This window comes from Carcharodon carcharias, chromosome 10 (genome assembly GCF_017639515.1).
Source record: "Carcharodon carcharias isolate sCarCar2 chromosome 10, sCarCar2.pri, whole genome shotgun sequence".
In the NCBI taxonomy this organism is placed as follows: Eukaryota; Metazoa; Chordata; class Chondrichthyes; order Lamniformes; family Lamnidae; genus Carcharodon; species Carcharodon carcharias.
Genome location: NC_054476.1, coordinates 34,608,045 through 34,623,277, shown reverse-complemented (window position 1 = coordinate 34,623,277; position 15,233 = coordinate 34,608,045). Strand labels below are relative to the sequence as shown.

The following is a 15,233-nucleotide window of genomic DNA, read 5'->3' as shown; positions in this document are numbered from 1 at the left end:
AAATTCCTCAACTTCTAGGGCCCAGGCAGGTAAAAAGCAGTCACCAATGCTGGAGCAATCAAAAGAGATGGGAAGGCAGTGGCGTAGTGGTATTGCTGCTGGGCTGGTAATACAGAAACCCAGGCTAATGCTCTGGGGACCTGGGTTTGAATCCTACCACGGCAGATGGTGGAATTTGAATTCAATAAAAATCTAATTAAAATTAGAATTAAAAGTCTAATGATGTAGAAACCCATCTGGTTCACTAATGTCCTTTAGGGAAGGAAATCTCCTTACCTGGTCTGGCCTACATGTGACTCCAAGCCACTCAGTTGCATCAAACTGCTGCAAAATCAATAAAAAGGAATAAAACCAGACGGACCACCCAGCATCGACTTAGGCACTGGCAACGGCAAACCCAGCCCTGTCAACCCTACAAAATCGTCCTAACATCTAGGGACTTGTGCCAAAATTGGGAGAGCTGTCTCACAGGCTAGTCTAGCAACAGCTTGATATAGTCATACTCACAGAATCGTACAGATCCTGTCCCAGACACCACCATCACCAAACCTGCAGAGGTGTCAGGTATGGTATACAGTCGGAGGGGAGTTGCCCTGGGAGTCCTCAACATTGACTCCAGCCCCCATGAAGCCTCACGGCATCAGGTCAAACATAGGCAAGGAAACCTCCTGATGATTACAGTGTAATGCTCTCCCTCAACTGATGAATCAGTGCTCCTCAATGTTGAAAACCAGTTGGAGGATGCAGTGAGGGTGGCAAGGGCACAGAATGTACTCTGGTGGGTGAATTCAATGTCCATTACCAAGAATGGCTCGGTAGCACCACCACAGGCTGAGGACATAGCTGCTAGACTTGGTCTGTGGCAGGTGGCGAGAGAACCAACAAGAGGGAAAAACATACTTGACCTCATCCTCACCAATCTGCCTGCTGTAGATGCATCTGTCCATGGCAGTATCGGTAGGAGTGACTACTGCACAGTCGTTGTGGAGACAAAGTCTCGCCTTCACGTTGAGGATACCCTCCATCGTGTTGTGCGGCGCTACCACTGTGCTAAATGGGATAGATTTCGAACAGATCTAGCAACTCAAGGCTGAGCATCCATAATGTACCATGGGCCATCAGCAGCAGAATTGTACTGCACCACAATCTGTAGCCTCATGGCCCAGCACATTTCCTACTCTCTCATTGCCACCAAACCAGGGGATCAACCCTGGTTCAATGAAGAGTGCAGGAGGGCATGCCAGGAGCAGCACCTGGAGGAGTCAATCTGGTGAAGCTATAACACAGGGCCACTTGCGTGCCAAATAGCATAAGCAGCAAGTGATCTGATCCATTGATTCCACAATCAATGGATCAGATATAAGCTCTGCAGTCCTGCCACATCCAGTCCTCAATGGTGGTGGACAATTAAACAACTCACTGGACGAGGAAGCTCCACAAATATCCTTGTCCTCAGTGATGGGGGAGCCCAGCATATCAGTGCAAAAGAAAAGGCTAAAGCATTCACAATGATCTTCAGCCATAAGTGCCGAATGGCTGATCCATTTCAGACTCCTCCAGAGGTCCCCAGCATCACAAATGCCAGTCTTCAGCCAATTCGGTTCACTCCACATGATATCGGGAAACAGCTGAAGGCACTGGATACTGCAAAGGCTATGGGCCTTGACAATATTCCAGCAATAGTGCTGAAGACTTGTGCTCCAGAATTTATTGCGCCCCCAGCCAAGCTGTTCTAGTACAGCCACAACATTGGCATCTACCTGGCTATATGGAAAATTGCCCAGGTATATCCTGTACACAAAAAGCAGGACAAATCCAACCCAGCCAATTACCGGCCCATCAGTTTACTCTCCATCATCAGTAAAGTGATGGATGGGTCATCTACAGTGCTATCTAGCAGCACATGCTTTAGCAATAACCTGGTCACTGACATTCAGTTTGGGTTCCGCCAGAGTCACTTAGCTCCTGACCTCATTACAGCCTTGGTTCAAACATGGACAAAAGAGCTGAACTCCAGAGGTGAGGAGAGAGTGACTGCCCTGGACAACAAGGCAGCATTTGACAGAGTGTGGCATCAAGGAGCCCTAGCAAAACTGGGGTCAATGGGAATCAGGGGGAAAACTCTCCACTGGTTGGAGTCATACCCAGCACAAAGGAAGTTGATTGAGGTTGTTGGAGATCAATCATCTCAATTCCAGGATATCACTGCAGAAGTTCTTCAGGAAAACAGCCTAGGCCCAACCATCTTCAGCTGCTTCATCAATGACCTTCCTTCCATCATAAGGTCAGAAGTGGGAATGTTTGCTGATGATTGCACAATGTTCAGCACCATTCGCGACTCCTCAGATACTGACGCAGTCCATATCCAAATGCAGCAAGACCTGGACAATATCCAGGGTTGGACTGACGAGTAACATTTGCGCCGCAGAAATGCCAGACAATGACCATCTCCAACAAAAGAGAATCTAACCATTGTCCCTTGACATTTAATGGTAATAGCATTGCTGAATCCCCCACCATCAACATCCTAGGGGTTACCATTGGCCAGAAACTGGACTGGACTAGCCATATAAATACTGTGGCTACAAGAGCAGGTCAGAGGCTAGGAATCATGCGACGAGGAACTCACCTCCTGACTCCCCAAAGCTTGTCCACCATCTACAAAGGACAAGTCAGGAGCGTGATGGAATGCTCTCCACTTCCCTGAATGAGTGCAGCTCCAACAACACTCAAGAAGCTTGACAAAATCCAGGACAAAGCAACCTGCGTGATTGAAACTCCTTTTATAAACCTTCACTCCCTTCACCAGTGATGAACAGTGGCAAGCAGTGTGTACCCTTCTACAAGATACACGGCAGAAACTCATCAACCTCCTTAGGCAACACCTTCCAAACCCACAACCACCACCATCTAGAAGGACAAAGGCAGCAGAGACATGGGAACACAGTCAAGAAGCTATCATATTTTTCTTAATATTATTGTGGGATATCTTAAAGCAGGCTTACGTGTGTGTGGGTGTACAGTTGTATGTGGGGGGACTAAATTAATTAAACTCGAAATGATTAGACCGCAAATTATCGAAGAAGTGAGGTGTAAAACAGGTGCTTGAAATGGAGATGAGTAAGACTTGGGGTGCGGTCTGCAGATCTGGTGTGAATGAAATTCACATTTTTTGATAAGTGGAAAAGTGTTCGATTTTCTCAGGGAAATGGAAAATGCTTACAAATGGAAAGATAAATAAGGCAAGGTTATGATGGTGATTTTTCCAAAAAGTGTTGGCCATAATGATAACATGAATGATAGTGATACTCTTAGAAAAGTAACTTGTAAAGACAAATAGTAACAATGGGATTTATAAATGAAAAGGAATAAAATATATTTTAAGGAGGATGGAAGGCTGTGTGAAGTGTGGCCGTGTAAGATCTGGAAAGGAGACTGTGTGAAACAGACTTGGGGGAAAAAGCCTCTAGCCACCCTGCAGAAGTTTGCTGTTCCAGGAACCAAAGTTGTGTTAAAAGCCTTTGGAAGTCCATTAACCAGTGGGTGCTTGTGGTAAAATTGCTGGATGACTTTATAAATTTGGAATCTATTTGGACTGTTATCTTAAAGGGGGTGTGTAGTTGGGAATCTGGTTAAGTAGAACCTTTGGGACCAGTTATAACTGTGTAACGGTAATCTTGTCTGTGTGTTTAAGTTTTTTTCTTCTTTTGCTAATAAGTGTATTAATTTATTCTTTAAAATCTCTAAAGGTGCTGGTGGACTCATTACTTCTGACTTCAATACAGATAATAAATACAAATTGCAAAATTGTTGTGATAGCGTGGTCAAGTTTCTCTTGTGGATATGGTCAGCCTGGCAAATACCACCTGCCATATCATACCACCACCAACACCTGGAAGTTCCCCTCCAAGCCACTCACCATCCTGACTTAGAAATATATCGCTGTTCCTTCAGTGTCACTGTGGGTGTACCTACACCATAGGGACTGCAATGATTCAAGAAGGCAGCTCACCACCACTTTCTCAAGGGCAACTAGGGATGGGCAATAAATGCTGGCCTAGCCAGTGACGCCTATATCCTGTAAATGAATAAAAAAGAGAGGATGTGCAAGAAGTCAGAATTGTAAGTTCATTTATCTCAAAAGGTTATGAATCTGGGTGAGATTACAGAGATAGGGAGGGGCATTGGCTGTGGAGGGATTTGAAAGCAAGGATGGAAATTTTAAAATTGAATTGTTGCTCAACCAAGGGTCAATGTACATCAATGTGCACAGGGGTTTTGGATGAATTGGACTTGGCATAGGTTAAGTGATAGGCAGCAGAATTTTAAATGAGCTCAAGTTTATTGATGGTGGTAGGTGGAAGATGGAAAGCCAGCCAGGGGCGTGTAAACAGTCAATTTGACAGATAACAAAAACACGGAAGAGATCTCAGCAGCAGCTGAGATGAGGTAGGGTACAGACAGGAGATGTTGCAAAAGTGGAAGTAGATGACTTTCATGATAGAGAGCATATGGAGTCAGAATTTCAGCTCAGGGTCAACCAGGAGTTTGAGAGTAATCTGGTTCAGCCTCAGGCAATCAGGGAGGCCAATGGAATTAGTGGTTAGGTAATGAAGTTTGTGTTACAGTCAAATTGCAATGGCTTTAGTCTTCAAAGGGTGGGCATAGGCAGGATAGGTCAAATGACCTCCTCTGTGCTTAAGGTTCTATATTAGTTTGGAAAGCATGCAAAGAGTTAACAGGAACAGAGACAGAATTTGAAGGACAAGTATTGTGCTTGCTTCTCAAACAGGAATTTCAACTTAATTTCTTTAGGGTGTTAGTTACTTCATTCCTTGTGTTAATGTAAAGTTCAATGTATCAGTGTTACTGTTAAACACAACAGCCTCTGACTTTCAACACTTTGGCACTAAAATCCACGCAGGTTTTTAACAACACAGAAATAAAACATTAGCTTAATGCCCTTTAATAAAGAGTGAGGAGTGCCTGCTCAAACCGCTGGCCCAGTCGCTCCACTAAGAGTTTTATTAATTAGTGGACTAAATCTTCCTAAAATTAACAACAGGGTGTTTAACAATACAAGCTGTTATTAATGTGAAAATCAACTAGCAGTTTCAGGAGATAAAGAGATACACTACGAGGTTTAAATGTCCATTACCTGCTGACCAATTTATGCCGCTCTTCTGTTAGTTTCACCATAAATGACATCTTACCCTCAACCTCTGAGACTTTAAAAAATTTCTGGATTTCAGCCTTAATCATGCCACAGAAAGTTACGTTTAGTGACTAAGGATTAAGTAGCCCCTTTAATGGTATTATGATTAATTTATATGCTTTCTGGATTAGAAAACAAACTGAGTCTAACCTGTTCAGGTAGTAAATTCTTCTTAGAGGGTTAGAACATTTACAAATTAAATTTTAAATTATTTTTCTTATTTTTCCTGTGTCTCTTTTTTCTCTTTCTCTTAATGTAATCTTTCTCTCTCTCTCTCCCGTTCTTTTTCTGGACCTGATTTGACTCTGATCACCTAAATTCCTTCTCCATTATACCTCGGTTTCTTTCTCAATCCTTAAATCTCATTAGTTAAGAAGGTAAGACCATCATTGACTGAGGTCCCAGGTGTTCTTTTGCTCTTGCCATGCCCTTATCAGCTCACACTCAGTGAGTTACAGGGTAAATTATATTCGAGTTAAAGGGTAAGGAATAAAGTCTAACCAACAGCAAACATTGCGTCAGCAAGGTATGGCCAATATTTATGATGGAGAGAGATGGTCAAGCAGTTCAGTAAAATTTCAACTTCAAACTCCATCAGAACAAGTCTTGGCTATCAATGCAAAAAGGGTAGCTTCATCTAAACTAAAACACTAGCCCAATTCAATGGCTACATTCCAAACATTTTGCATATTAGCTTGATATTAAACAAAATAAAAACACTCCAACAAATGCTTCCTGTCCATAAATTAGACCACATATTCTGGAACCAAGATCCACAGCCTGAAAGTCTCATTACCCAATTCCTTCTCCTGCTCGTTTTTTAAGAAAGTACGAGGCTTATGTAGGGAGTTTATCCTAGACTGAAACCTGCTCAAAGTTAACAATTCAAGGGTCTGTACTGAACAACACAAGATCCAAATGATGCTCCTTCAGAACAGAATGTGTGAAGTTGATAAAGATTTATAACAATGTAAGGGCATCTTAGTTAAAAACAGGTTTGTGTACTCACACACAAAAAAGGCAACCAAAGTCAATCCATCGAGCTTAATCTTAGATCAGAGATCATGTCACAATGTTCCCAGCTGTGTAGGATGAGAACCATGCCTTGTGTCTATACTTCGGCAGACAGTGAGTCGCTGTCACACTATATCAGTGATTTACATGTGAACTCTGAAGAATGTGTCCTGCCCGCTCACTCCCAAAACCTGGCTAAGGACCAGCTTCTCGACAGCAGCTGTTAAACAACACAACCCACAAAATGACTGAAGCATTCACATGAAAAGGCCACAGGCCTTTGTGTCATATATAGTGCCTTTATCTTGCAATGCTAGATTATTAATTATGTATGTGTACACTATATAAATATAAAACAATTTCTGTTCCTATCACCTCCCCTCTCAATTTCTTTTGGGCTGCTCTTGTACATCGACACAAGGCAGCTGCAAATCACAGATGGAAGAGGGGTAGTCTGGTGAATGTGCCAAGTGTCTTGCACATCAGATCACCATTCTTTTCTAAATTTACATCTGGACAGTTTTGTTTCTTTCTGCAGAAGTGAGTGACAGGCTGGTTTCTAGACCTACTTACTGCCTTAATCTGATCATTAAGCATTTAATGTAAACTAAACATAGAACTAACAACCATCTTCAGGCTAAAGCAGACAAGCTGTCCGCTTCCATCTCCATTCATTTGCAATTGACACTTGGGAACAAACAAACAAACTTGCATTTGTAAAATGACAACCCAGCGATTTTAAATGACTTTCTATTTAAGATCTGTCCTGTGAGCAGGTACAGCAATCGACTCCATTAATCAAGGGTCCTGAAACAGCAAATGGGAATGAAAACCAGTTAATCTGGTTTTATTCTGGTGCTGCTGGTTGAGGGAGGAAATTTGCCCCCAGGACACCAATAGAACTTCCTGCTCTTATTGAATAGTCTAATCCAAGCATGGAGGCAGGGAATCAGTTTAATGGGAGTTTAGTGATAAAACTCCCTTGTGATCTGGGCTGGATATCCCATGTTTCGCTCACATGCACTCAGTTTGGTTCAAAACTTAAGCTGCTTTATGCCACAAGCAAAACACACAGGGCAATGGGATTGATAAGAGCTGCCCAATACAAAATTGGTATGAATTCTATCCGTGTATTCACCTAGAATTACATACAAGTCAGCACAGAAACAGACCCCCAATTCAGCTTCCGCCTCACTGCATCTAGCCCAATCAGCATATCCTTCTATACCTTTCTCCCTCCTCAACTTATCTAGTTTCCCTTTAAATTTATCTATACTATTTGGCTCAACTCCTCATTATGCTATTGATTTCCACATTGTCTCTAGTCTCTGGGTGAAGAAGTTTCTCCTGAATTCCCCATTGGATTTGTTAACAATCTTCTGATATTTATGACCCCCAGTTTTTGGTCTCGCCTCCAAGTGGAAACATCTTCCAAGCCCACTCTATGTCTATCCTTTTATGATCTTAATGGGCTCTATCAGGTCACCCCTCAGCCTTCTCTTTTCTAGAAAAAAGGAGTCTCTAGTCTATTTGTGTTAGTTATAACCTCTCAGGTCTGGTCAATTGTATAAAACTGTTGAAATGAAAAATTAATGCTGCAACAAATGTAAAGAATGCAGGAATGGTAGCCCACTCTGGAGAATCATCAAAATCAATTTCTGTATACTGTCTTGCCCCCTGTACAATTTTCTGCTGCTCCACTAACCCTTAGTGCCTGCATTCTGATTTTAAATAGCCTCTCTCGTAGCCCCCACCAAAAATCAAAACCAATTTCCAACACTAAGGTGTGAATTCTGAATAACCAGACATTGCTAACAAATTGCTTACTGTTTGCATCCAAGTAGAAATCATTTCCTATTTTGCATTTTCTATCTATCAATCCGCATTACAGCACAGAAGATCATTTGGCCCATCAAGCCTGTGCTGGCTTTTTGAAAGCACTAACCAATTAGTCCCACTCTCTCCCTGCTCTTTCCCTATCGCCCTGAAATTTTATTTTCAAGTATTTGCCCAATTCTCTTTTGAAAGTCATTATTGAATTTGTTTGCACTGCCCTTTCAGATACGCTTTCCAGATCATAACTCGCTAAGTAAAAAACAAATTCTTTTGCTAATTATCTTAAATCTGCATCCTCTGGTTACTGACCCTCCTCTACCATTGAAACAGTTTCTCTCTATCTTCTCTATCAAAATATTTCATAATTTTCAACACATCCATTGAAACTCCTTTTCAGCTCCAATGCATTTACTGTAGGAAGATAGCCTCTCAGACAAGCTTCATCTTTAAAAAAGCAGCACGTTAACACATCCCAATGCAAAAGCTCTCTCTTGGAAAAAGTATGTCACTGAATCCCAAGCCATGATAAAAGATGGTAGATCCAGTTCACTGAGGGAGAATGCCAAAGAGTACATACTTAAAACAAGAATTGAGAAATACTAACCCCTTAAGGTAGCAGAACTTTAAATAGAGAAGTGGAAGGAGCTTCCTTGAGGTTCCAATCCTGTCCTCCAAAATCTTGTGCCTCACAGTTGCCATTGGTAAAAGTTTGCCCGGCTCTCTTCCTTTAAGATGTTCTTCAAGGCCAGCCTCTTTGACCAAACTTTTGATCACATAATATCTCCTTATGTGGCTCAATGTCAAGTTTTGTCTGATAAAGTTCCTGTGAAGCATCTTGGGACATTTAACTACCTTTAAAGGCACTCTATAAATACCAAGTGTTGGTGTAGCTCCACAGAAGCCAGATGACAATGACAATTCCCATGATGCATCTTTCACAATCCCACAGAAATTGTGCACAACAGCGGGCCCACCTGAAGTTTCGGTTTAGAAATAGCCTCTGTAAATGAAATTTCCTAAAGGTATTTCTAAGGTTACACAATCAAATTTGTCAATGCCATAGAGCAATGCCAAATGCTACACAGTTAGTATGCTGAATCAGGGTAGCTAGAACATGCATTCGATCGTGGGAAATCTATCATCTGCTGATAGGTACTTGTTCTTATATTTATTTTCACCTCAATTGTTTAATATCATCACCTTGTTACTCTGTACAGAGCAAAGAAAGCTGTAATTGAAAGGCTTCATACAATATCAAAACAGCAGAGTTGAGGCCTCAGTGGCACATGGTCCCACATTTCTCAATTTGATTGTAGCTTTCAGATCAAACTCTAATCTTTAGGGCCAACTTGGCTCAATTGGTAGCATTCTCATGAGTCAGAAGATTATGGGTTTGAGTTGCACTCTACGACCAGAGCACAAAATCAAGGATCACACTCCATTGCAGTACTGGGAGGGTGCTGCACTGTCAGAGGTGTCATCTTTTAGATGAGATGTTAAACCAAGACCCATGCCTGTTTGATTGGACACAAAGATCCCATGAAAAGCGAAGGATTCTGCTGGTGTCCTGGCCAACATTCATTCTTCAACTGATATCAGCAAATCACAGATTCACTGGTTATTCATATCATTTGCTGTTTGTGCAACCTCTCCATGTACAAATTGGGTGCCACATTTGTCTCTCAAATAAACAGTGGTTACACAGCATTGGCAGTTAATCTGGCTGCGAAGCACTTAGGGGCATCAGGAGGACAGGAAAGATGAACAATTGAAAAGCAGAATTCTGCAGCCACCTGGAATCTAAAATAAAAACAGAAAATGCTGGAAGTACTCTGCAGGTTATGGCAGCAGGCTATGACAGTGGAGGGAGAGAAAGAATTAACGTTTCAGGTTGATGACCTTTCGTCAGAACTGGGAAAAGTTAGAGATAATAGGAGCAAGGGGTGGGTGGGACAAGGACAAAGGAAGGTCTATGATTGGGTGAAATGCAGGAGAGCTTGATTGACAGAAGAGTACAGGGCCAAAGGGATGAAAACAGGAAGAGAAACAAAAGATGTGCCTAGAGCAGGTGCTCGAGAGAAAAAGAAGAGGAGAAAAATCAGCATGCAAAGAAAAGGAAACAAAATGGAGGGACAGAGATTATGGTCTGAAATTGTTGAACTCAATGTTGAGTCCAGAAGGCTGTAAAGTGCCTAATCGGCAGAAGAGGAGCTGTTCCTCAAGTTGATTTTCACTGAAAGAATGTAGCAGACCAAGGGCAAAGCTGAACATTTGCATTTGTTTTACTCACCTTATGGTTTAACTGCCCCTGCAGTTCGTGTGCTAAATGCACTGTCCAGTGTGTATATATAGCCTTACATATGAAATAGGAGCAGGAGCAGCTCACCAACACCTTCTTAAGGGCAATTAGGGATGGACAATAAATGCTCACCTAGCCAGCGATACCCACATCCCATGAAGGAATTTTAAAAAGTAAGCCATGTGACCCATCAAGCCAGCTCTGCCACTCAACAAGATCAAGCCTGATCTTCTACCTCAACTCCATCTTCCTGGACTATTCCCATATCCCTTAATTCCCTTAGTTATTCATAATTCCCAAAGTCCATCAACCTCTGCCTTGAATATACTCAACAACTGAGCACCCAAAGCTCTCAAAGGTCGATAATTTCAAAGACTCAAAAGGCTCTCAATTCTGACTGAAAAATTTTCTCACCTCATTCAGAAATGGCCAACCTTTTATTATGAAACTGTGAGCCTGTGTTCTAGACTTTCCAGCCAGGGGAAATAATTTCTCAACATCTACTCTGTTGTAGCCCCTTAGGAATTTTACATGCTTCAGATAGATTACCTCTCATTCTTCAAAACTCCATGGAATATAGTCCTTGTCTACTCAATTTCTCCACATAGGACAATCCTTTCTGGAAGTGCAATAATGTCCTTCACTCGCGTAAGATCATCAAAACTGCACATAGTACTCCCAGACTCCCAGAGTGGCTATATCAATGTCCTGTATGATTGTAGAAAGACTTCTTTAATCTTACACTTTGAAAGGAAAGTTAAAGCCAGTAGTGGTTTACATGTTTGATCCCATGTGCCGAGTTAGCTGATCTTAGCCGAGATGACAATGATGATATTCCACAGCACTAGTCAATGATACCTGTAAGTGAGCACATGTGAATAGTGGACAAGGACTAATTGAAGATCAGCTATTCTGCCTGGATGACCAAATAAGCTGCCAGTATAGTCTAGGCTCCCACATAGAAGGTCCAATCGGATGGAGTCAAAATAAGATCCAGTAGATTTTGGTGCTTTCAGAAGAATTGGGCATTTAGAAAAAAAGAGACTGCTAGGAAGTTTTCTTAAAGCTTGAGATGCTGAATATGAAAAATGACAGGCAAGGAAAGACTATCCCACACTCCATGTTTGCAGTATCAAGACGAGACACTTCCAAACCTCCACCAGCCTGGGAGAGATTAAAAAAAGGACCTAGTTTGAAGCAAGTCATGTTCACACATCACCCCTGTGCTCACTCCCCTATATTAGCTCCCTCAATTTTAAAATTCTTATCCTTGTTTTCAAATCCCTCCAAGGCCTCACCCTTGCCTATCGCTGTAGTTCTCCAAGATCCCTGCATTCTTCTAATTCTGCCTCCTGCAATATTATTTTTTTTATCACTGGTGGCCATGCCTTTAGCTGACTGGGCCTGAGTCTCTGGAATTCTCATGGCATTTCCTGCACAATTGACCAGATAAATTGGCTCCCTAGGAACAGAAGTCAGCCATTCAACCCCTGGAGCTTGCTGTACTAATGTGCTGGCCTTATGATAATGGTACGTCCTTAAAATGATAAATCTATAGCGTAAAATGAAGTAGGATGGGAGGAAGCTCATATGGAGCATAAGTACCAGCATGGAACAGTTAGGCTGAATGGTCTGTTCCTGTGCAGTAAATTGTGTGTGTTTCTTTCAAGCCAAACTCACCACCTCCAAATTCCTTAACACCACTGCTTCCTAAGTATCTGATTCCCTTTTAAAATCAAACAACACAACTCCAGACTTTTAAGTCTTAAACTTACAAGTAAAAGTATCAACTTCTTTAACCCTCCAGTTCCCAACACTGCTCTGCTAAACCCATTAAAGGAGTGAAACCTTTCAGACTGCAAGAATGTTCCATTTTGCTCAGAGAAAAAAGGGAAAGTTATAGAGCAATTAAAAACGTACATAGTGCCACAAGATGTGGTACACTCATTATAGTGTGTGCACACGTTACAAACGCCTTTGAAGTTTTATTTTGTCAGCAAGAAATAAAGTATTAGTTATGCAGCAAAGCACAGAAACAGCATGAAGAAAAATTTCTCGTAAATCATTTCCAGTCAGTTATATAATTTTCAGCGCACTGTTGATTAAGGCACTGGCTGAAATCTTGGAAGGCAGGAGCAGAGTCACAGGCAAAATTGCGCTTGCTGCTCGAGCCCATCAACAGAACTGAATCAGAAAGCTAAAATATTTATACAGCATCTTGTCCTGTCACTCAAGTGCCACAAAAGTGCTTCAATTCATAACACGGTCATGTTTCAGGATATTATGAACTTTCAGTCAATACTTTAAAATTTTGAACAGAGACTATTAAAATGGCCACTGCAAACCATGTGACCTCTGGCATTCTGAGCTCCAGACAGTCTTGATTCTCAAGAAAATGCTTAAGTAAATATGGACATTCACAGCCATCCGGAGAATTTGCAGATCCCTTTAAGGATGGACCATCAACGAAAGAACTATAGCATTCCAGCCAGCCCGTCTTTCTGTTTCACAATGCACAAAAGAAACATCAAAACTCAATATGTGTTTAACAAATGTGAATGGATCCCATTGACCTTCTATTATATTATGATAGTCCCTCACCCATACTGGGCTGGATTGAATTTTAAGATGTCAGGTGACAACACAAGATGTGTACTCAACACACCACTCCTTTTCAGAAAAAGGACTTTGAGCTTGTACAAGTCACATGGTGAGGAAGCCATTTTTGCTGTCTTCTTTAAAAATTCAGCAAGAAGCTTTTTGGAGACAGCGAGGCATCGAACCAGCTACATGTCATCTAAGCAGCCAAGGCAATAAACAGCAATACCTTGAAATTAGGAACAGGATGTCCCAAACCTTTTCCAACTGAGTTCACCTGAGAACCAGTCCTCTGGAAATTCGACTACAAAAAGCGTTGCAGCTTGTTGAGAATATTCTGTTTTATAAGTCCTGCACTTCAACTAAAGCATCAACTAACCTAAGAAACTACAGGCCTGCCATGAAAGAGAATGAGGCAATCATAAATTGTAATTGTATTATTTAACCTTCACCTGTATCTAATCTTTGCACGTGTCAGTCATGTGAGTGAGATGCCATGTTTTAAACATCCGGGGCAAGTGTGTGATGATAATTAGCCTTCTTTATTTTTTAAAGTTCACAAAAAAGCTTGCTGTTGGGATTATTTAAATTGGAACAATCAGTCTGAGAGTAAGAAAACACACACTTTTTACAAACAAACATATTGATCACGGGCAATAAAAAGGAACATGCAAATTCTGTCTGCAATAATACGTGCCTCTGGACTGCCGTAACTGTTACTATGTAAATAAGCAAAACACGGAGCAAGATCACAGTGATAAGATGTATGATCAAGTATTATTAGTCAAGGAAAGAACCTTATCCCATATACCAGGAAAACTTTCTACTTTTCAAGTCTAGAAACTTTCATTTATATAGCACCCTGGCCACAGCAAAGCATCCCAACAGCATATAATCAAACAACAAATCAATAAGCAGCCAAAGCAGAGAAAAAATGGAAGATCAAAGAAGTAGGTTTTAAGAGGTATCTTTGCAGAAGGGAGAGAGTACAGTACTGTTCGCTTTATTTAAGGAAAGATGTAAATGCGTTACAAGCAGTTCAGAGAAGGTTTACTAGACTAATACCAGGGTTGGGTGGGTTGTCTTATGAGAAAGGTTGGACAGGTTAGGCTTGTATCCACTGGAATTTAGAAGAGTAAGAGGTGACTTGATTGAAACCTTCAAGATCCTGAAGGGTCTTGACAGGGTGGATATGGAGAGGATGTTTCTTCTTGGGGGAAAATCTAGAACTAGGGGTCACTGTTTAAAAATAAGGGGTCACTCATTTAAGACAGAGGTGAGGAGAAATTTTTTCTCTCTGAGGGTTGAGTGTCTTTGGAACTCTTCTTTAAAAGGCGGTGGAAGCAGAATCTTTGAATATTTTTAAGGCAGAACTAGATAGGTTCTTGATTAACAAGAGGGTGAAAGGTTATTCGGGATAGGGTGGAATGTGGAGTTGAGGTTACAATCAGATCAGCAGGCTCAAGGGGTCGAGTGACCTACTCCTGCTCCTAATTCATATGTTCATATCAGGTTTTGGGTGGTAAATCCAGCATTAGGATCCAGGCAGCTGAAAGCATGCCACCAATGGAGTGAAGAAATAGTGGACAATGGGCCAGAATTAGAGGAGTGCTAAGACCTCAAGAGGGTTGTAGGGCTGGAGGAGGTTACAAAGAAAGGGATGGGCGAGGTCATACAGGGATTTAAACAGGAGGGTGAGAATTTTAAAAGTGACATTGGGTCTGGGTGCCAATAGTGCAGTGAGCACAGGGTGATGGATGAACGAGGCTCGGTGCGAGTTAAGATACAGGCAGTAGAGTTTTCAATCAGCTCAAGTTCACAGATGGTGGACCAGGCAGAATTGCTAACACTAACTACAAGTTGCTGAAAAGAAGTAAGTCTGGGATGAAACCAGGTCAAATTTATACATTTGTTTTACAACGCATGGTAAAAGACTGTATGGAAATAGCGGTGCTCGCCACACACTGCTCATGGATCACCCTCAGCTGTGTGGAGATTCAGGAAAGAGAGGATAAAAACAAATATAAGAGAACGATCAGCTTGGAGATCATCTCAATTCCTTCCTTTCCTGAGACACGTCCAAAATTTTCCATACGGACAAACTGTTAACCTTGCAGAGGAGGAGGAGGAGGAGAAGGAAAAAGACACTGGGAGAGAGGAAGGAAGTTAAATTGAAATAGTGCCATTCATACTCACAGGATGTCCTAACGCACATTACAGCCAATTGAGTATTTTTTGAAGTGTGGTCACTTATAATACAGGAAACTCAGC

General features: G+C 41.6%; 1 protein-coding gene across 13 annotated transcripts in view; it reads right to left on the bottom strand.

The window, feature by feature from the left end:
• LOC121283058 (liprin-beta-2-like) overlaps positions 1 to 15,233 on the bottom strand; it is a 312,826-nt gene that overhangs the window by 181,081 nt on the left and 116,512 nt on the right. For 4 of the 13 annotated variants that reach the window (XM_041197070.1, XM_041197068.1, XM_041197072.1 and 1 more), the window contains exon 1: positions 8,670 to 8,821. The exons of 6 other annotated variants lie outside the window; for them this stretch is intronic. The gene's annotated coding sequence lies outside the window, so the exon portion shown is untranslated. Of the gene's footprint in view, positions 1 to 6,224; positions 6,373 to 8,669; positions 8,827 to 15,233 lie in introns of those variants that run through there. 3 more of the 13 variants (XM_041197061.1, XM_041197069.1, XM_041197060.1) reach the window with 3 other exon arrangements.